Genomic DNA, 24,028 nt, shown 5'->3' on the forward strand with positions numbered 1-24,028 from the left:
TTGGTATTCGGTACTTCATGTTCAAAATAGTAGTGTTTGAATGTAATATTTAGAAGAATTTCACAAACACGTGGTGTTCCAAACCTTCTTCCGTACAGCATGATGTTCATTTCTTAAATTATGGTCCATTTAGAGTCAAAGGGGCCATAAAGCAGGGAATGCTTTAGGGCGTGTCTACCTTGTGATTGACAGGTTGCTGCCCCTACCAGAGCTGTATACAGTGTCTTTACGTCAATACTTGTTTGGATTTAATCATTTTATTTGTGGTGTTTTCTCTGACATTCAGTCAATTTAATTGTTAATCAGCATTCTTAGTGGGAAACATCAAAGTGCATGCTATTTTTACAGTACTCATTACTAATGACTAATGTGCTGACATTTACTTGAAAAGGAAGCCAAACTGATCAATATTTTTATATTACCAATTGTGTGATGGTGATGAACCCAGAAAAGTATAACCAGCGCTGCAGTTCCCCTGAGTTCTACAGCTCTTTATAGTCTTGTTTATGCTGTAAAGAGGAGTCTACACAGTTAGCCTTGATGTCATCTGACCAGATAATAAGATGTATGACTGCATTTATAGAGCTGCTTAGGTAAGCTCTGTGTTCACATTAAGGGACACACACAAAGGCAGGAAGAGAAGTGGTCTGAAACAAGAGAAGAGGTGAGTAACCGAATCAAACTGAAAACACTAAACATGAAAGATAAATGGATGACATGAAAGAGAGAAAATCATAACCTATGGTGCAGGGCCGGATAAGACAACTTGGACATGTGGGCAGGAGGAGCCAACCCTGGGATCAGTGGATGACCAGCTGTAGCTCTTAACCCCCAAACGGTTAGGACTCAACTTAGACCTTCTGCCACACAATGGTGATTGACGAAAGAATGTTTTTCAGAAATGAGTTTGTGTAGGACCCTTGAGACAACAATACTTAAAATATGCAGGCAAGCTAAATGCTATCAGCCAGCTAACTAACTGGAAACAGGAAACAAGAGACTATGATTCATTCGCATTTCATTTGGCCTCATGTTCGCAGTCCTCTTGCACGTATTGCCTCTTCAAATGCACCAACTGATTTGCCAACTAAACACTAAAATCAGATTTGCACTAATCTCTGTTATAGATATCCGGTTCCTTTAAAATGTATGTTCCCATTCGACAAACTGCCTTGTCAATTACGCTTGGAGGGAAACTAATTTACTACTCCATTAGGTTTGTATTTGACATATCTCAAATACGTTTCTAATCTAAGTCCATGGAAGTTCACCTCTGTAGGAGGTCAGGTCATTGGATGGGTCAATAAAACACAGGACTTTCAGAAGACCACTGTTTGTATCCTGTTTAAACCAAAAGTCTTTGTTGACTTAAATTAACCTCTGTAACTTAGATAACGTTTTGTTGCGTTTATCTTTTGTGTTGTTAATAACGTGGATAAAACTACAACTGTTATCCAGGAGAAAATATGTTTACCTCAAAACATAAATGAGAATTCAGTACAGGAATTCTGCAAGTGTTCTGGTTTCCATTTAAAGTCTGTTTGTAGTCTGAGTAAAATTGACCATTCACGTTTGAGCAGACTTTGGCTGCATGCAGGTAAACAGTCTGTGTGGAGAGCAAAAGAGGAAAAAGACAATGATCAAAATGCAATTTTGGAACCCATCTGCAATTGTTTAGCTTTTTACCAGCTACAGTGGATATAAAAAGTCTACACACCCCTGTTAAAATGCCAGGTTTTTGTGATGTAAAAAAATGAGACAAAGATAAATCATGTCTCAACTTTTTCCACCTTTAATGTGACCTATAACGTGAACAATTCAACTGAAAAACAAACTGAAATCTTTTAGAGGAAAAAAAAACCTGGTTGCATAAATATGCACACCCTTAAATTAATACTTTGTTGAAGCACCTTTTGATTTTACTACAGCACTCTTTTTGGGTAGGAGTCTATTAGCATGGCACATCTTGACTTGACAATATTTGCCCACTCTTCTTTGCAAAAGCGTTCCAAATCTGTCAGATTGCGAGGGCATCTCCTGTTCACAGCCCTCTGCAGATCACCCCACAGATGTTCAGTTGGATTCAGGTCTGGGCTCTGGCTGGGCCATTCCAAAACTTTAATCTTCTTCTGGTGAAGCCATGCTTTTGATGATTTGGGTCGTTGTCGTGCTGAAAGGTGAAATTCCTCTTCATCTTCAGCTTTCTAACGGAAGCCTGAAGGTTTTGTGCCAAAATTGACTGGTGTTTAGAACTGTTCATAATTCCCTCCATCTTGACTGAGGCCCCGGTTCCAGCTGAAGAAAAACCGCTCCAAAGCATGATGCTGCCCCACCATGCTTCACTGTGGGTGTGGTGTTCTTTGGGTGATGTGCAGTGTTGTTTTTGCGCCAAACATACCTTTTGGAATTATGGCCAAAAAGTTTAACCTTGGTTTCATCAGACCATAACACATTTTCCCACATGCTTTTGGGAGACTTCATGTATGTTTTTGCAGAATTTAGCCGGGCTTGGATGTTTTTCTTCGTAAGAAAGGGATTTCCGTCTTGCCACCCTACCCCATAGCCCAAACATATGAAGAATACGGGAGATTGTTGTCACATGTAGTACACAGCCAGTACTTGCCAGAAATTCCTGCAGCTCCTTTAATGTTGCTGTAGGCCTCTTGGAAGCCTCCCTGACCAGTTTTCTTCTCATCTTTTCATCAATTTTGGAGCGACGTCCAGGACATTCTTTTGTACCCTTCTCCTGACTGATACCTTTCAACAATGAGGTACCTTTGATGCTTTGGAAGCTCTCTGCGGACCATGGCTTTTGCTGTAAGATGCAACTAAGAAAATGTCAGGAAAATCCTTCTAGAACAGCTGAACTTTATTTGGGATTAATCAGAGTCACTTTAAATGATGGCAGGTGAGTACTGACTACTATTTAACATGAGTTTGAATGTGATTGGTTAATTCTGTCCACATCCCCAGTTATAAGAGGGTGTGCGCACTTATGCAACCACATTATTTTATTTTTTTATTTTTTATTTTTCCCCCTAAAAGATTTCAGTTTGTTTTTCAGTTGAATTGTTCACGTTATAGGTCACATTAATGGTGGAAAAAGTTCTGACATGATTTATCTTGGTCTCATTTTTTTACACACAAAAGCCTGGCATTTTAACAGGGGTGTGTAGACTTTTTATATCCACTGTATTTATCTGAAACCATGTGCAGATATCTCAAGAGATTAGCCGTAGACGTCGTCTCTCAACTCCAACTCCATTCTCACGTCCCAAATTGTCAACAATGACCGGTGCACGGAAGAGATCTTGGTCTGGGTTTCCCGTAATCCGTCATCAGACCGATAACCGATCAGTTCCCAGGTTGGATTTGTAAAAAAAGAGAAAAGTTGAGGTGTAGCAGATAACAGCTGATAATATGCTCTTTTTTTTTTCATTTAATATCATAATAAAACAGGCTGCCTGCACATCAGACAATAAAAATAAGAAAACAAAAAACATATGGGAGCAAGTAAATAAGATATGTAACAATAACAGCTCTGGATAAGACAACAGTTAGTTACCATAGTGATTTACCATACATTAGGTGAGCCAGAAATGACTGTCCCAAGGCTGTCTCCGCTGAGAGCCCTATTCTTTTCATAACGCTCCATCTCCAGTAAAAGAGTCTCTTAGCTGCAAAACAAAGCTGATTCAGTATGCGAATGTTCTGAAGCTGCAGTTAGTTTATGTTTATCTTTGCAGTAATAGAGACACTTATCTCCTGTTTTGTAAAATACATCATATTATTAATTATGAAACAGAAACCCCTAAAGCCTTTAGAGACTGATACTTGCTTTGTTTCCCTTTGTGCTGATGGTTTTTAGAATTGATATTGAATGGAGGAATTACAGCCAAATATTGTGAAGTAAAGCATAACACCATCAAATGTTTTCCTGATCTATAAGTTACATTTATAACATACAGTATAGTTCTGACTATGAGTTGTCAGGGACTTCAAGCTTCTAACATTTGATTCCGCAGCTTGATATCAAATGCAACTGTCTTTTATTACAGTGTACAGTGGAACTATTTGTTGGCAAGTGATGAAGACAGACAGCTGATCTGTCACAGGTAACCCGCCATGATTTCCTACCCCAGAGTTCAATGTGTTTCTCACATGCCTCCTCCCTGCAAATAGACAGAAATCCCCCAGGTGTTTCTGCTAGAATGATGTCTTCCTGTAGCAGTGGTCAGGGCTCAGTCAGGACTCAGAGCACATCGCCATAGGTGACCATCACACTCTGACATACTGGTCATGCCGGAGTCACTGCAGGGGCTGACAGGGAATGCTGCTTTGGCCACAGAAGAGTTATTTAACTTCAGTGACGTTTTGTAATTTCCAAGGCATATATTTGTCTGTTCATTATTATATATCTCTGTGTTGCACAAAGCATGGAAATCAGTTGGGCCTGTGAAGTTGCTGCATTTTCCACTTTCCTCAGAGTGCTCCACTTTACTCCGCCAGTCCAAAGACAAACAGTTTAGCTCACTTGGCTATTGTACCTCTCATTGCTTGTAGATGTGAATGTGCTTTTTTTGTCAGTGCCATGTGTGGGTGGATGAATATTTCCCATTTAAAGCTCTTTCCATGCTCTTTTAAAACTAATGAGTACAGAAATCGAAAAAAATACGCAATGACAACATGACAACTTGACAGCCCTTGCTGCTAATTAATGTGGTGATATGAATTGGGAAAAAATTTAAAACATGGGAGAAGAGGATAGAGCCTCTGAGAAATAGAGCAATGGTTATGGATAATAACTATAAGCACAATAATAGTTCTATAAGCACAGAGCAGCTCTAGTTACACACAGGACTTTGGTGCTGGTCGGATCCTGTCGGTTCATTCTGACGTCTCTGATCCACCAGCTCCATCTTTGATGATACTGTACATCTTCTAATATCATGTGTCTTCTGCAACTAGCTGTATGGAATCCTTGAGTTTTTGTTCTCACCAGATATTTGTGGAACAGAAAGGTTTGGTGGTCCAGTGTTTGGCAGTTACTTGACGTCTTTCTTATCAACTTTCTTCATGTATGTTTGCAAATGATTTCCCTCAGATTGTCTTATTTGTATTAGAATGTTTATTGTTATATATTTTCTATATATTGACTGTCTCAATTGCGGATCAGTGTTGTGAGGTCCCTTAGACAACTATTTTATACTAACATATCCATGCTAGTTAAGCTATGGATATGTCCGTCTGTCCCTCCCCATGAGGAAGTCCCCCTAACTACTTTATTTTATCATCAGCTATGATCAGCTATCATTTTTACTAACACTCTAGGTTTTCTGTCAAGTGCCCATCATCAGGTCGCCTAAGTCCAACACTGGTTCGAGTTAATCATTTCCAGAGCTTTTTCATTCATTATGGCAAAATATGATCGCTAACTCTGTCGCTGCTCCTCCATTTTTGCTTTTACTGCCAGTTTTGAAAGAAATGACCATGTGCAGTTTAATAGTGTTTCTCTAAATTATACTGAATCGCTACATTTGAATGTCTCTCATAACAAGGCTGTGATTTATCATACCTTTCTCCTGTTTCCTAGCCCAAGGCCATCTGTTTGTATCTGCTCTTGGTCCTTTATTTTCAAGTCAGCTATCAGTTTCTGCAGAAAAGCTCAATGCCTATGATGCTCTTAATCAGAAGGCTGTCTCTGCATGAATTTTTACATCATTTAAATAGGAGTTGTCGGACTATCCTTGATACCATCAAGATAAAACAAGCAAAACATTTGTGAGGAAAGAAGTAGAGAGAAACTCAAGGTCTCTCTTGATATCATAAAAAGCTTGGTGATGGGATATCATCAGTAAATCGTTAAAGAAGCAAGGTATCCCAATTTCTCCCATTTATTGCTAGTAGCTACCACAACCCAAGGGTTTTATTTCAGGCAATCAGCTCAGTGGTTAACCTTTCTACCCAGCATATAGAAGCATCCACTGAGACATGTAAGCCGTTTCTCCACCATTTTATTAATAAAAATAGATGACATAAGGCTCCTGGATTTGGAAGCAATTTTCTAAACTGTTTTAGTAGAAATGATCTGAGTGATTAAAGAATGATCAGTTCATTTATCTTCTGCCGTTCGTTTCATCCAAATGATTTCCATCACAGGGTCAAACTTGGCTAATGGCTCAACTTCCTTCAGGAAGTTCCCACTAAAGAGCCACTAAAGGGCACATTTCTTCAGGCAAGAGAGACGGTAATAGTCTGAGCATCTGAGGACATCTCACCAACTTTTCTCTTCTGCCTAAGTAACGTCAACTCTTGGTGGTCTATTTTCATGTTATTCTCTGGCCACGTGTCCAGTGCCCTCCCACTGAGCATGCATTTTGTTTGGTCTGGGCTACTTTAATAGGACCTCAAACCGTTGTTTATGTTTGCCCAGTCGCAGTTAGCTTTATAACCTTCGACCTGAAGGGCTGACAAGCAAAACAGAACGGAGCATTTTGTTGTGCTCTGAGTATACAGGCCAACAAAGTCAATGCAAAGATGTGGAATGAACACAAATTTGCGCCGGGTGGCACAAATGACATTGCGTGAGTACGCACCATGACGATGATGAATGAATGAAGATGCAGGTGCAGACCTAGGAGATCATAGGCACAGGAAGCAGAAGTTAGGAAAAACCACTAGAGGAATACAGCAAAAGGAAAAACTCACTGGAGACACTTGGGAGGACGAGAGTCACAGTACCACAGAGGTGGACGCAACAATCCGGCGACAACGTGGCAGGAACGCTGGAGGCTTTATGCTGTGGGTGACGTGGTGATTGCAGCCAGGTGTGCAGGTGAGCCAGGTGGGGATGAGTTGTATTAGTGCCCACGAGACACGAACACACAGTGACAGACAGGGGAGGAGGAGACACAGGGAAAACCGTGAGGTCACAGCCAGAGCCCTGACAGCTGAGCTTCATCATCCAAGATTTAAATATTCACCACTATGAAATGATGGATGATGATCATGATTAGACTAACCCCTCCAGCTCTTGGATGCAGCAGTGGCGCTGGTGTCACATATTGTAAGTGTAACCACTGTGAGGTGTTGGCCTCAGTGGATAACTTACTGTTACATTCTTTTCCCTGTGCTGCGATTTTTATCAGCTGATCTTGGATGTGTTGTTATACATTTCATATGACCATGGTTTCCTACAGTGACAGTAACCTTCTCTTTAGTCTGGGTTTGCTCCTGTTCTGAGAGCTTTGTTCAGGCCCCGGAGCCCTGCAGCAGGGAACAAACACTACCCTGTTGAGCATGAACCTAATTTGTTTTTATGTTTCCAAAGCAGAGAGCTATGACTAAACACCCCTCCACTCATCACAGGTGGAGGTCACCTCTCTGGCTCTGCTCTCTGTATTTGTGTATGAGTTGTGTGGAAGCTTTGAGGGGAACTCTGTTAGACGCCGTATGTCTGAGGTTTAAAGCTCGGGTAGGTAAGAGTCAGCTTGCACGGCAAATGGATTCATGAATGCAATTGCGTCTGGTAAGTCGGATGAGCAGGGACCAATCCAGCTTCCTACGAGGAGCTACAGGCAGCTGTGGGTTAGGTGTATGTTTTTCTTCACTCGCCCAAAATTGACATAATGAACGGAAACAACCAACATGGCTATTGTAGTACTCCCAACTGTCAAGCTAGCAGCTTCTGGAAGACTATAGATATATGTTTATACTTTCAATTGGCACAGTAGCACCAGTCTCCGCTGATGGCGCAGAAGCTTCAAGCATGCACAAATATGCTCAATGAGCTGTTCGCTGCGCTATTCTCTGGAACTTCAGAGTGCATGTAAACAAAATGTATTGTGAAGAAGCAAGAAGTCCACCAGTGAAACCGGCAAAAAGCCATAAACTAACCCCCACAATGTGGAGGAGGGATAGTAATTAACTGTAATCTCATATTCATGGACTACTGTATTGTCTTTGTACGAGCCCTGTAAAGACACAAGTCAAGTATTAAATGTATTACAAAGAAACCTCTGTTAAATATCCTGTAAACTATTTGATTTGGCTGCTAAATATTTACTCAGATGTCCTCAGACCTCCTGTTTCTAAAGCATCAAAAACGAACTAGCCTTCTTTGTAGAATCCCTAGACATAAATCGTGCTTTTATCGTGATTGCGCGCGGCAAGTAAAAAATTCACAGGTGCACGACCGAGTGCCTCAACCACTTGTGGAGTCGTTACGAATCACTCCAGGGCCTTGATAACGCCATTTTTTTCTGCCACGCGCATCTGGAGCTGGCTTCACTATACGACTTATCAGAGTGTGAACTGAGCTTATGGAGTGCACACAGGTAGTCAGGTCGGCAGGTAAATCCTGCGACAGCCACAGATACCAGAATTTATACATTTTTAGTCAGAGCACTCGATTTATTGACTAATGTTTTTTCAACAAATGTATCAAATAATGTCTCTTACCAGTCCTAGCTTTAATAAAGTCCAAGAGTTGTGATGAAGTGCTGTAATATTCTTTTTCATTTTAACCCACTGTCCCTCAACCCACCTTATCTACTACAGCTTTAGTTAGAGAGTTCCTTCGTTTCCCAGAATACCTCTCAACATGCCTGAGAAATGGTTCTTTGTGCTCCTCTAGTGAAAGCAACAATGTTTTTTTTCAGAAGGGAGAAAGTGAAGATAAAGATAGAACAGTTCAGTTTGTGTCACGTTTTCATTTACAAAACTAGAGCATCAGTATTCACATAACACAACACATCTGCCAAGATGTAAGCTGCATTTGCTTTGCATTTTTCACCACTGGAAGATTTATTCAATGAGTTTATCTCTGTGTGGAGTTTACACTGACATCAGGAGGTGCTGTTCCTCTGCAGTAAATTGGCTACATAGATGAATAACAGCTCAAAGAATCATCCTCCAATGTTAAAAGGGAAAGTTTATTGGGGAGCTTTAGTGGATCAGTGGGGAGTTTCTGATACATACTGTAATAATAAAAGAACATTAGCTTTGTCCCTCTGGTGTTGATTGGGTGTGCAGTGCAATGCTGATCTCCAGATCCTCCTGTCATTTTCTTAGATATTTCATACAGCTGCAGATTGAAAGGTTTAGATTCATTCATTGCAGTTTGGTATTTTAAATTTGCATTTATCAATCCAAGTAATTGGGCCAGGGAGGAACTTCCTTCATTATTTGTTCTTCCACAATAGATATCAAGACATTTATCAGCTGATCAATAACTCTCATGAATGACACGCAACAACATCATGTGATCGAATTCTCTTGATCAAATGCAGGATCCCTTCAATGTGCAAATCGGGCCGTCACACACTGTGAGCGGAGTCATATTTCCAGACTCTGCGGCGGTGGTTACACTTGTCTTCTCAATGTGACTTTTTGTGATAGAATTGGCTAGATCAGAAATCAGCTGCGTCCACGCTTGACACTTCAATACGACCTGCCTGGTCGGGTAGTGATGGGTTAATTTTGTCGTCAAGGAGCGACTTTAAAATGGTGGATAAAGCCCCTTATTATTTTCTGCAGCTTACTTTTCCTTGCTGTAGAAATAATAGTTTTATTGAAGAAAAGCTGCTCAGAAAGTTCTGTTTATTCAGTGATAAACACGTTTTACAATAAATAATAAAAGTCCCTTATCGTTATTTTAAAGCTTTTATTTTGAAGCAGCAAATTGGTTTTTCTTCGTCTGTTCACTCTGCTCTTCTCTGTAGAGGAACTCCAGTGTCGGGGGGAGGATGATGGAGACCTACGGTTCATAAGTGGATTGTGTCAACATGCTGTCCACACCTGACTGAGATCCCATCTCATTATGAACCAGGACACCTCGGCATGTGGTCTGAGTAATCAGATCCAAATGCTAGTAAGATCTGATCTCGGAGCAGACAGGTCTTCTCCAGACCATTGTAACCAAGGCGTTGTGTTGTCAGTTACTCTTGTTCATGTCACCAAGGACAACACTGGATAATTATAGGCATTATGCCATGGCTGGTGTGGTATTTTAAGTCTTGAAGAGCATTCTATTCAATCGGTTGTGTACATTTTTGTACCACAGACAACCGGTTTGGGTTCAAGGCTAAGCATGGGTCTTACTGGTGTAACTTTGCCTTGAAAGAAGTAGCCAAGAAGCCAAACTCCTCTGTCCTAATCAACTTTATTGATGCCTCTAAGGCTTTTCATTGTGTAAATCACCTAAAGTTATTTCTGTCAAAGAGACCAAGAGGGGATAAGGACCTCAATTTTCCAAATTTAAATCTATCAGGGCAAGTGCCATGAGTTTGTTATATAGTTACATATCTGTGGTACTTCATTGCAGAACAAATGTATGACGACTGTAAACCATGTATTGAATTTGTAGTGTATGTTTTTCTAATAGCCTTGAGTCTCAAAAAATAAACTGAATTGAACTTAATCATTGTCGTCCTCGTCTCTTCACTGTGTTAATGAGACAGTTTTACCTGAAGGCATCAATCAAGTGTCATTTCAGGGGAATATGAAAACATTTCTGTTCACAGAATACAAATATGATGCTTTGATATATTTTAGATTGTCCTCAAGCAAGTGTCCCCTTTGCATTGCATTTACTTTTATTAAATGATGACTATTCTTCCGATGAGAGGAGGCTGCTCTGTCTATCTCCTAAAATATGCCATTGGGATTTATAAAGTTGTCTGTCTGTCTGTCTGTCTGTCTGTCTGTCCGTCCGTCCGTCCATCCATCCAAAATAATAACATTATAAGCCAGACATACACAGGTCTCCTCCTAAGTGAAGGGAAGATTCGTGGCTGCAGCTGGATTTGTGACAGTGAAATATATTTTTTCTTTCTCGTCAAACAGTGGGACAAGAAAAAAAGCAACACGCTTGACACCTCTGTCCTTGCATCTTCAGATTTCAGACAACATAATTCCTTTTGAAGACCTTTTTAATGTTTCTGTATTGGTTGTGTAGCCATTCTAACATTGAACAGTGACAGAAAAGCAGCATAATCAGAAAAGGTTTATCTGAACAGCCTAAAGGGTAACATCTATATATTGTCTTTTCCTCTTTTGGGCAGAATGTGATGAAAAAGATATCAGAAAGTTAAATTGCAGGAAAAGTTCCAATCTGTATAGTCACGGCACAATGAAATAAATATGACTTCCATAGGTGAGTTGTGAGTGATAAAAGGTTTCACAAGGAGCTAAGACTATCAATGTAAATGCAAAGTCTTAAACAGTAAGGCACGTTTAATTAAAGGAACCCTGTGGTGTTCTTGACCTCTAGCAGCACCACAGAGCTGTTTTTTAACATGTGCACACTCATACCATGTTACTCTGTTTAACTGATTAAACACCTTTCCTCTGATTAGGATTAGGTGGTGGTAAGGTGAGGAAACACTGCAGTGCACCAAAAAAAAGTAGAGAAGTAGACGGCTGGCAATAAAACATGGATGTACGCAATGCCTGATTTAAAATACTTAAAACAGTGAAGAAGATGCATTCAACCAATTTGCAAGCTCAAAGAAAGACACAATGAGATTTAGTGAGTAACACGGAATGTAAACCTTTTTTTGTTAAAGAGAGAAGTCCACATGGCCCTGAGGCTGTTGTGTAGCAGTGAAAAAGACAGTAACATGGACAAAGCCTGCAGTTTCGTTTTATTTCATTAAATTTACAAGTTGTTCAGTCACCTGGATATATATAGGATGAGTTAAGGAGCCGGTGCAGAAGGTCTGCTGCTATTTACTTGTGGAAATCCCTTCAGTACTTGTTTTTTGTTTTCAAGCTCTGCCATATCTGAGTTATGGCCTTAATAACTAACCAGAATACTGTAGGTCACGTAGGCTATAGCTAGAGTGCCGAGCAGGGGCTTTAACACTGGGAGTGCAGACAGTGGATATGTGGGGTGGGATGAGAGGGGAGTGCCTTCAATTATATGATGGGTAATGTACTGTACCTTATGAGAAATTCATATTGCTACCACAGACTACGACTGCGTAAGAAGAACTAACGTTCACTCAAACATGGTGTTGTTTTAATGTCCTTAACAAGCAAATCCATCTCTGTCATAGTTTTCTATCTTGGATGGGTGAAATAGTTTAGAAAATAAATTATGATAAAATTATTTTAAAAAAACTGCTCTACATAAACTTTAAAAACTATTAATAAATTATTTAAAAATAATAAAATAATGAATTATTGTTTTTAAGTATTTTTGTCATATACAGATATGCAATGATGATTGCTGGGTCATATGTATGTTGATGACAGGTCTCTATTTGATGACGTGACGAGGACGATAAGATATACGGTAGCCTGTCAAGACTGAGAAGCTGAGCACATCTGTAAGCCGAGCGAGCGGCCATGTTTTTCAATCATAAAACGTGTCAGTAAGAAAATACTAGAGAGAAAAGAACAGGAGGAGATAGCAAAGCTCCCTGGATTAGATTCCTTCAGCTTTTATTATTAAAGGTTTCCAACCCAACTGGTCACTAGCGAGCACTAGGGCTTCCAGAATACTGTAGGTTATATGATGACAAAATGACGATTGGAAATTTTCTTTTAATGCTTGGCATCATTGACATTGGGTGGTTAAGAAGGGCACTAATATGCCATTAGTGCCCTTCTTAACCACCCAATGTCAATGATGCCAAGCATTAAAAGAAAATTTCAGATCGTCATTTTGTTTTTTCAGGTTTCAGATGTGATCTGTACTCATATGAGAGCACAAGCTTGGTAAAACTGTATACATTTTTGTATGCTGTTGTAAGACAACACGTTTATTTAAGACATGTAAATATCTTTTTTTTAATGAATTACCTTTATTGATTATTTGACACACTGTCCTGCTTCTTACCTTGCTGTATATGTCTTTGGATGATTGACTTGGCTTCTGAACAGCTTCAGTGCTGAAGTCATCGCTTCGTTTCAGAGTTTCAGATTTTAATTAAGCCCCTTAAAAAGAACCACTGGTCCCAGTGTGACTGCAGGGATTTAAATGGAAACACCACTGCCATAATGTCTGTACAAATCTTTATCACAATCCATCCGATATTTCTTGAGACACATCAGTCTGGACGAAAGTGGTAAACCAACCAACTGACTGGCATTGTCACCCAAAGAGTCCTACCGCTAGAGAAACTAAAAGACAAAACCAAACAAAGCAAATTGTTTAAATTAATGACGACTTAAAGGAAAAGTAGGATAAAACTGTCTCAGTAAAGTGTTGCCATATATATATATATCTCTAGGAGACCATAAAGTAGGCTGACCAAACGTCCTCTTTTCCCCGGACATGTCCACTTTTTACGTCCCGTCCGGGGCGTCCGGGTTTTTTTTATTAATTGATGATAATGTCCGGTTTTCCTTCTGTGCGTGTATATGTGTGTTTATACCACGGTCTGCGGGAATACTCGATTCTGATTGGCTGCAGGGTGTGCATTAACTCCTGATATACGGACACCTGGACAAGTAGTTCCGTCAAATTGTCTGTTTACCGTTCTCAATTAATGCGCGCTGGCGTATCGTCTCTAAAATTAGTAACCATAACAACGGGACCGCAGTCAAAGCCGTTTACAATTTATTGCAACACCGCAACAAAGTAACAATGAGTGATTTCAACATTTCTTTTAATTTATTTGGAGAATATGACAACTTCGATGACTGGGATGCAGCAGAAGAAAAAGAAATGGAAAAGAGGAAAAGAAAGCAACGGCACAAGGAGTTAACACCGGGAGAATTAAATCAAATAGAAGATGACAAAGATGAGATCAACACCAAAAAAACAACAAAATGGGCAGTTAATATACTGAGAGACTTTCTTGAACAAAAACGAATGGACTCCAACTTCGTAAACTAATGAGACTCTGCGGGAGTTTTATGCCGCTGTCCAGTCCACCAAGACAGGAGGGGAGTACAGCATAGCCAGCCTAAGGAGTCTGAGAGCCGGTATTAAGCGTTATATAGTTGGCTTCAATATTATAACTGACACCAGATTCAGGACCAGCAATGCCGTGTTTAAATCCGTACTTAAACGGTACAGGAAAAGTGGTAAAGATACCAGCCTCCACCGTCCCCGTATCTCCGAGTCGGACCTCGAACGTATTAAATATTCAACTGCACTGTCTCCTGATTCGCCCGTCGGCCTGGTCAGAAAAGTGTGGTTCGACATCCAAATATGTTTGGCTCGGCGTGGCAGGGAGGGAACCCGGGAGCTATCCATGTCATCTTTCATCCTCCAGAGAGACGAGGATGGGGTGGAATATGTCAGCCTGGCGCACAATCCTCAAAGCAAGAATCACAAAGACCCGAATGAACCTGAAAAGGAAAACCTACGAGGGTTTATGTTTGCCAGGCCTGAGGATCCGCTGTGTCCGGTGGAAAGTTTCAAAAAATATATTGCAAAATGTCCATCAGATGCCAAATCGTTCTACCTCCACCCAAAGCGCACCCTGGCCTCCGGCGTGTGGTACACCCGGGAGCCGATGGGTGTCCACTACCTCGGGAACATGTTAAAAAGGATCAGCGAAGAGGTGATTATGGCTATAATTTTGTATTAGGCCATAGCTACTAAATAGTTTCCCTCCATCCCCATAATATAATAAATATCCTGTCATTCTACATTTCAGGTGGGTCTTTCGCAGATCTACACAAACCACAGCCTCCGAAGCACCGCTGTAGGTCGGCTCTCAGACGCCGGCCTGGAGAGTCGTCAAATAATGTCGGTGACAGGCCATCGATGCGAGAGCAGCCTGCGTGCTTACTGGGCTCCATCAGTGCAGGAGAGACGAGAATGGAGCCACGTCTTGTCATCAAATGTCCCGAGAAACAGTGCCCATGCTGTCAAAAACCCTCCTTCACAGGCCGCTATGCCGGACTTGCCTATAACGCTATCAAATTTCACCATAAATGGAAACGTCGAATTTAATTTTAAATAAAACAGCTGTAACACATAGGGCCCAGTTTAAAGTTGATTAAGCCCCCGTTAATTAGGCCTACGTTTTTTCTATTTAGGCCTATGTGATTTCCAGGTTATTAATTAATTGACAATTAATTGTTGACATGTTTCTTTTCAATAAAAACGTACTACCTATGGTTTTTAAATATTTTTAAAAACATTGTTTGACAGCCATGACTACAACATGAAAAAGCACGATATGCCTACATCCAGTCAGCATGAAAAATGGCATGAATTATGGTTGCAAGCCTCGACCATGAAAGCTGAGCGGACTATAATACCTCCCGCTACCTCCCGTTCTAAAGTCGTAGCTATGGTTCGTCCTAATTACTGGAGGAGTGAACAACGTTTCCGTTGCATGAGAACCCAACGGGCGTGTAATGGTGGTTCCGGGTATTAGTCAGACTCTCAGGCGTAACCAGGGAAACAAAGTTATGCTTTGTGGAAAACTTTATATTTGAATTGTAAAACGCATGAAAATATAAATTAATGCTCTTAATTTGGTCACCGTTGGTAAGTGACCGTGGTATAAGCGGGATAATGCCCTTCGAGGTGTCCATTATCAGGAATTAATGGTTCACGCCTCCACGTCGTCCATTAATTCCTGATAATGGACACCTCGTCGGGCATTATCCCTTACATATGTGTGTGCCCCCCTCCCCGGTTGTCATTGTGGGTTAGCGTTATTACAGTAGCCATTTAACGCATCGCCAGAGAAGACGTCGTATGACGTACAGACGTTAATCAGGACGTACGACCAGACGCGGCAGCGTCAACAATCTAGAGGCGGCAAAAAGGAAAGAAAAGAAGACCAGCGGTCATAAATGGTATGTTGTGTATATGAACTTATTTATTTTGTGTGAATTGGCAGTAGACTTGGACGTTAGGTCTGAATTGAAGACCTAACGTAACGTTATAAAAGTCAGTGGACGTTAACATTATGACAATGTTTTCATATCTGTCATTAGTGACGCTGTAACGTTAACGTTAGCATGAGATTACCAGGTGATGACATTGTATGTGGCCCTGTTTTGGAAGAGGGGGAGGTGGAAGACTGCTTTGGTAACATGTGATTTTCCTGTAGGCATAGGAACATGAGACTCTGTTAAAAATAATAATAATCAATGGTTGATAGTTGTGTGTGTTAGGCTAACTTCTGTATTTTGTGTCGGGCTGTGTGGGTAACTAATGACTGTAGTAGTTATAAATGCAGACCATCTGATTAGCTGATGCCCTGAGTCATGTATAATATTAATATACTCATATGTTATGACTTGGTAATTATTATTAATTACATCTTGAATGATATTTACTAGCTACTGGTCTGGCAGCTGTCTTTGCACATGGCACTTAACTTTGGAAGAGAGATGTTTTTTCTAAAGTATTCTACATTTGTGTTTTCTTGCAAAGACTTTCATGCTTACATGTTGAGCAACCGAAAACTGCTGGGAAAGATCAGCTCTACTGCAAAATATGGATGGGTAGACAAGGAGGATGAAGAAGATAACTAAAGATTTTGTTTTTTGTTAATATCTATTTTGTTAATATCCATATGTTTTTTGTTAATAATATATTTGTTTTTTGTAAGTAATATCTTGTGAGGGTACTTTTTATTATTTTACATTACACTGAACATTTAGTGAGAAATATATTGTTAAAGTTGGATTTTCTAATACAGAAGAGGTATCATTTAGAACATTATTTCATATTATTTATTTATTTATTTGTCCACTAAGATTTGAAAGAGAGCTATTATTTTACTAGTTCATTTTTCTAACACAGAAGAGACATTATTTCTATCATTATTTTATTCCAGAGATTTTACATTTATTTTACATTTATATATATATATATATATATTTTTTTTACAATTGAGGCATAATAAAGAAAGTTCAATAACCTCTATGAAGCCTATCTGAATTTCTGTCTTTGAGAGATATTATTTTGTAATATAACAAAATATTCTATCCATACATATATATATTAAAATTATAGGGAATCTTTGGGTAAACTGCGAGTATCATTTAAGTAGGCTATCTCGTGGCCGGGCTGAGTGTCCTCTTTTTTGGAAATCAAAATATGGTCACCCTACCATAAAGAAAACATCTATGAATTTTGAATATAGCTGTAGTTCCCTTTTGAAGCCGAAGGAGGAGACTGGGTAAATGAAGCATCGTGTTCATGCAGGACACTGAAGTCATATGCCCCCAGCTGTAACCAGCTGACAGCCACACACCAATCACAGCTCACTCTCCCCAAAGGAAGCCCATTTAAATATGAATCCCTTCTCACTGATCCTTGCTACACTCTAAAAAGCCCAACTTCAAAATTGTTATCCTTACACCTTTTTCAAAGTTGGGTCAACAAATACCTTTGAAAAAAGTTGAACTAACCCACAATGTCAAGTTTACTAATAAGAAGCGCCATCCACTGAAAATGTTAAGTGGAGAAAACTTTGGATAGTGGTTTGGGCATCTGCTGAGGTAACTAAGGCCACTGCGCATGGGTAGACATGAGTAAAAACACACGTGTGACTTGAGTTCACTACTTTAGTCTTATATTTTAAATAATAAAATAAATACAATCAAATAAATAATAATTATTTTCTGTAGCCCCTGTTTAAGATCCATTGACTTTTTGATACCATTGTTTATTATTCTGCTTAGATACTTTATTTTTTCAGATATCATTTGATTGACATCTTCCTTTTCTACCTGAATCTTAATGTGTAAGAATGTCCATGACCTTAACAGAAAGTCTGTGTGTTCACAACGCTCAGTACAGAGACGAGAGAGAACGTCTACCACTGCGCATGCGCACTTTGAAATTCAGAAAGTTCGGTAACAGATAGCAAGTCCAGTCCGCTCCTCTTCTTCTGCATGTTGCTGCAGAATGCCTTCTGCCTCCACAACACATGAACCAGGTAAGGCTGCTGTGTTCTTCAGTGAGTTAGCTAACTGCTAGGTCAGCTAACGTGTTATTTTTTAATACAAAAGTTAACATTGAAACGGGATTGTTTACAACGTGACGGACCCGTCCCGCCTTTTCCCGTTTTCATGACGTCATGTGTACTGTAGCACAGCGACCCGCGGCTATCGGTTTAGCACTATTAAAGTATTAAAGTATTAAAGTAAATGTCTGTACCAAAGCTAACGTTACTGATGTGTACGCATGTGCAGAACGTTTTATCAAGTATGCGCCGCTTTGTCTTCGTTAGCTCACATGTTGCTGCTTCCTTAGTTTGTCTTCGTTAGCTCACATGTTGCTGCTTCCTTAGTTTGTTTTTGTTAGCTCACATGTTGCTGCTTCCTTAGTGTGGATGGCTTTAGCTGCCAGTTTGCTTTCAGTATTGCCTATTTTGTGCAATTTAAAAAAAACGGGGATGTGAAGCTCTTAAATTTGCATGCATTTTTGACAATTATGCACATTGTTGACATTTTCTTATCTTTCCTTGCTTCATAGGATTTGGATGCAGTGCAAGGAGTGCAAGTTTTCCCATCCCAGTCAAGATGTTCTCCTAAAGCACCACAGACTACGACATCACCAGGGGCGACTCTGGCCACTCCCGTGCCTGTATGCAGACTGCATCTGCACCTTCAAGACAACTGGTGCGTTGAAATCCCACCTTTCAAGAGTACATAAACAGTCTAGTAAACCTGAAGTGAACGGCACATTTTGTTGTGAACTGTGTGACTTTAAAGACTGCTGCACGCCAGCAAAATACATAGGCCATCTCAGGACTCATTTGAAGCAGCATGTGACTGTTTGTTGTCCTTTCAAAATCTGCGAATTTACAAGTAATGTCCTTTCATCCTTCAGTAGTCATATAAGCCGGAAGCACAAATCTTACAGTGTTAATGATTTTAGATTATCTGTAATATTCCCAACTGATCTACCAGAAGCAGATGAAGAATTGCCTGCAGAGTACAATGATCCACAGCCTACTGTTGGTTGTTCTGAAATAGAGAGCAGCGCATACCTAGAGCCTTTGGACAATTGTACAATTGAACACAAACTTGCATCATTGTTTCTTTACATGCAAACTGTTTTGCATGTTTCTAAAAGTGCAACTCAGCAAATAATAAGTGGATTTAGTGATATTGTGTCATTCTCCAAATTTACCGCCAAGCAATCCATCAAGGACATTTTGAAAACATTTCAAAGTCGTATTGACGAGTCTTTTGCAGAAGAACTAACGGAGTTGATTTTAGACTCATTATACAACACACATCCTATTCTTCTGGCTACAACAGAAAAGGGCTGTCTCTCGACTGATTATCGTAGGACTAAATATTTTAAAGGACAGGTTATTGATCCTGTTGAGTATTTTTATAATAGAGCACATCAAAACACTTTTGTATATGTTTCATTGTTTGAAGTCCTTGAAGTTTTGCTCAACAGACCAGATGTCTTAGAAAAAGTTGTCTTTGATGAAGATTGTTTACCAGGGCAGTACAGGTCTTTTCGGAATGGGCAGTATTACAAATTAAACACACTTTTAGGAGGCCAGAGAAACTGCATTTCATTAGGTGTCTACATTGAAGACTTTGAAGTCTGTAATCCACTGGGGACTTCAAGAAAGATACACAAGATTACAGCAGTATACTGGGTGCTTTTAAATTTGCCTGCCAAGTTCCGTTCGACTCTTCCCTCAATACAGCTTGCACTGCTTGGTAAAAGTGATGATGTGAAAAAATTTGGGTTTCAACATTTTTTTGATCCACTACTCAAAGATTTAAGTCGTATAGAGCAGCAAGGTGTATTTCTTAAAGACTCATCAACGATCAGGTTGTTCCTGATTCGTTCCCAATATGTTGTCTAGTAACTACACACATTATGGTGTAAAGTACTTTAATGTTTTATCCATCGCACCTTTGGTCAGTGCTGTTTTTTTTCACTGCTTGATTTAGGCTAATGTCTCCTTAAGTGTTCTTAACTTAAGAACATTCTTAAGTATTATATGTTTATTAAGTTTATTATTCACCTTACTACTTTGTATGGTACAGCTGAACTATCCATTTCTGGTCCTGCACTTTAGGTGTATTATAATTTAAGATTTGTTTTTGTTTATTGTTGTTACTGCCACATAGTGCCATGCAGACACATGTTGTTTTTGTTTTGATTAAGTTTTTACATGACAAAACTTTAGTTGCTGTCATTTGATTTAAAATGGGGTTCTGGCAATATAGATTTTTATGTATATTGAGCCTCTGCTGTATACTATTCAAATGTTGACACAGAAATTGACAGACGTTAATATTGTTTTACAAGCAAACTTTTCCTAATTGTTATTAAACATTTCGTGTTTGAGGATGATTTTGTTTTCTTTAACTATTGGCTTTTCCGAACAAAACTGTGTATATTTCTAATTGAATAAAAATGAAGGCTACATTGCAAATATTTTGGAGTATACTCAACTAACGGGCAGTGAAATTGAGTAACAAAACATTTTAAGTTTAAAGTAAGGTTCCCTCAACAAAAAATGTTCAGTGCTGCTGATGTATGTTTCCAATATATAAGAACACACCATTTCAAGTTTCTCCAATTTAATATTTTAAGTATTCTTAACTTAAGTACATGAGTAGATGTGAGTTTCAAATGCAATATTTTAAGTATTCTTAACTTAAGTACATAAGTAGGTCTGAATAGTAATGTTAAGTTTGACAAATTTAAGATGGCACTTTGAGTGAACTTCTTATCCTAAGTTGACACAACACATTAGCCCTGAGTTGAGTAAACTCAAAAAGGCTTTGCAGCTGGTTGCTTTACTTTTTTAAGTTTTCTCAAGTTTTCTTTTCTTAGAGTGTACAGCGACGCTGTTACAGACCGTACTGCTGGCAAAGCTTTGCCTCCTCCACCCCAGCCTCCACCCTTTTTAGACCAAAATTCATCTTGCATAACAAATGGTTGAAATGGAATTTAAAGTCTCACCTTGGGCTCATTTATGTATACCCTGGGGTCTATGCATGGTGCTCCCTGTTTTGGCTTAGTAGCTGCTTGGCCAATTCAGGGAGCATTTTAAGAGCGGAGCCACCAGCGCCAAGTATAACTGTATTTCCATTGTTGCAATCAATGGATAAAAATCAGAGTGTTCCTGACTGAACCGCTGTGGTTCAATATCCAACAATGAAACAGTTTTCTCAAAGTAAAACTCCATGGCCTTGGCTTTTCTTTTCTTTCAAAAACCTGTAAAGCTGAAAGCCTTGGAAGTTAGAATTAAATTTTATTGAACAATGAGGACAAAAGCTGTATACACCAGCTACACACGTTTTATACCAAGCACCAACCTCCTCTGCTCGTACTGTCTCATCTTTTTTTATCACCTTTTTTCCGGAGCTGCACTAATGGGTAGTGCAGGCTCACACTGTAATCCTCCATCACACTCAATGACAGAGGGACAAAGCAGATAAATGGCATCAAGTTGACTGCATCTTTTCTACTAAGAGCCCTCGTTAGTATCATCTAAACATGAATCCAGAAAGAGTCATGGAGCTAATTCTGAGTTCTCAAATTGCTGATTGAGACGTATATTTGGGAATCTGGTTGGAAATCAGACCCACTTTTGAAGAACCATGTAGCAAACAGAAGGTAGAAATGAGCTTAGTGCTAGTAGGAGGGCTGTTTTTAGTGCATGCCTCTCCCCGCCCCTCAGAGCCTTGACTCAGTGTACCAAAGTTCACTTTTCCCTTCATCTCAATCACTAAGTGACACAAATCCTCATTCACTATTATCTCTCATATGAAAATGTGGGCTGGTCCTCGAGTTGGGAACATGCCGGTGTTACAGCTCATCAGGGCCAAGGCTCCCAGCTCTGCTCATCACACACACACCTGTCTGCAAGCAGCTGGTCACCTCCCTTGGTCCCTGCCCCGCACACACCTGCCTATAGGTGGCAGGTGTGTGCTGGAGGTGTACGCATCTTCAGACGCATAAAAAGTAATATATAAAAAAAACTACTTCACAGGATAATTTTCGCAACTGGTCAGACCCATGCGTATGAACATTGTGGAGACACAGGGAAATTGGCGACGCAAGATGGTGGTGATCTGAAGCCAGACTGTTGTGAAATGTGAGCGGCATCTTTATATGATTCATGATGCTTCTCACACATTTCAGTTCATATCACATGTTGCACTTATAGATCCTCTTTGTCATAAACATTCAAACCAGCAGTGTTATTTGTGGTTGTACGAGTGAGCAATGCATATTCCTATAAACGCCTTTGACTTGTGAAAGACAAAAGACAACTCGAATCACATGAATTCAAATGAAATTCTGCGCAATATTCATAACCGCTGTCTCGCCTTCTTCTTCCCGACCAAGAAACGCAGAGGAGGGGGCCGGACTGTCTGATTTCTGTGAACATATAAATACTGCGGTGACAGTACAGCGGTAACAACATTACACACTTGTGTGATGCATTGGCGCTGCCAGAGGACTACATGAATGAAAGGATTAGGAGTGACAAGTGTTTAGGGACCATGAATATTTCCTGGCCCACTATGATGACTGGCTAATAAGCCGATTTAGATTCCCTAGAGCCGAGCTCTTGGATCTATGTGCTGAACTGGGTCCAGAATGAGACAGGCCAACCAGACCAAGTCCTATGTGTCTCCAACATGGTCCTGACTAATGTGGTGGCACAATGGCCTGGATCAACACATGAACATACAGACTGCAGGCTGGTGCTGTGCCTGATGGCTGGCAGCACCTTGTCGCCAGGATCCTCGTCTCCGGGAACCTTGATGCCAGGATCCTCGTCTCCACAGGATTAAAATGGACTCTCTGCCTTTTATACAATGTTGTCATTTTCAGACCACCTCCGCTAAACTGTTGCGGCCTACATTTACTTCAATCTGTACCTGGCCATGCTGGGCCTTGCTCTTCCCCAGCTTCACCCTCTCGTCCAAATATGTGAACTTCTGGCTCCAAAAAATCAAGATGGCAACATCCAAAACTGTGGTCCACAAACCAATGGGTGACGCCACAGTCAAGTATGGTTTATCTTCTCTTCATGTCATTCATCTCAACTTAAAAAAGCGTCACCAATCATATGGTTCATAGCAACTGCAGTCTTGTATTATATGAGCATAGAGGCTTGAAAAAAAAAAATCAACCCAAATATAAATGCACAGGAGATGAAGTAGCTTATAAATGTACATTTTATTTGTGGAGATAAGGAAAGCCAAGTCACAATTTAATACTTGCATATTTGTGATATATTTTTTATATACAATGAACACATCACTATTGAGTTATTAATTGAAGAGGAAAGTACAAATTAAAATTGTTACATTCTTGGTTGGTTGTCTTTCTTTTGTTTTATGAAAGTCCTTAACAAAGCTACATTCACTGGATTCGGCAATCTTTTCATGTGACTGTAAGCGAAATGGTCTCTTTGAGTCACAAATCCCCCATAATAATCTTGTCAAAATGCTATCAAGAGAGGGTATAGTGAACTTATTACTAGGAACTTATTTGTTTTGACTAAGCCTTCTCAAATGTGATTAGTTCAACAAGTTCAACAATAATCTGCCACATATTCATTATAACCACAGCTCTGTGTTTAGTGTCATTTTTACATTGCTTTCAGGGCCTGACATCACCTCAGTGCTTCTGTTACTGGATTTCAGTGCAGCTTTTGACACCATTGATGAATGTGATCAGTGTTCTGCTATTGGCCCTCTGAATTAATTTCCACTGCTCCTCTAATGACTCAGCTGTGTGTGCCAAAAGGCAGATGATCATTCCCAAATGAATTAATTTAGAGGCCTGTTTATCTGCTGTGAAAAACGATGTAACATGCTGCTCCTAAATTCTGATAAAACTGAGATGTGTGTCATTGGCCCTTTCTCAAGATTTACCCCTTTTCCATAATCATGTGCTGGCTGGGTTTGACTCTATATGAATCTGCGTATCAGCCCAGCACACAACAGGGCTACCCACTAGTCAGAGGAGTGTCTGTAAAACGGTGGATAAACATATTTCATTTTGTATGTTCTTCACAATAAAATAAGAGAGAAACTAATCTGCAAACCCCATAGAATCGGTCAGAAGCTTCAAAAGCACTGGGAGCTGGACGCA

At 39.8% G+C, this 24,028-nt stretch overlaps 1 long non-coding RNA gene across 1 annotated transcript; it reads left to right on the forward strand.

Moving 5' to 3' along the window:
* Positions 1-622: 622 nt before the first annotated feature.
* On the forward strand, positions 623-10,336 carry LOC129103922 (uncharacterized). Its single transcript, XR_008531750.1, has 3 exons — positions 623-664; positions 751-873; positions 9,723-10,336. It is a non-coding gene; the product is annotated as an uncharacterized LOC129103922 (long non-coding RNA).
* The last annotated feature ends 13,692 nt before the right edge of the window (positions 10,337-24,028 follow it).

This window comes from Anoplopoma fimbria, chromosome 15, assembly GCF_027596085.1.
Source record: "Anoplopoma fimbria isolate UVic2021 breed Golden Eagle Sablefish chromosome 15, Afim_UVic_2022, whole genome shotgun sequence".
Classification (NCBI taxonomy): domain Eukaryota; kingdom Metazoa; phylum Chordata; class Actinopteri; order Perciformes; family Anoplopomatidae; genus Anoplopoma; species Anoplopoma fimbria.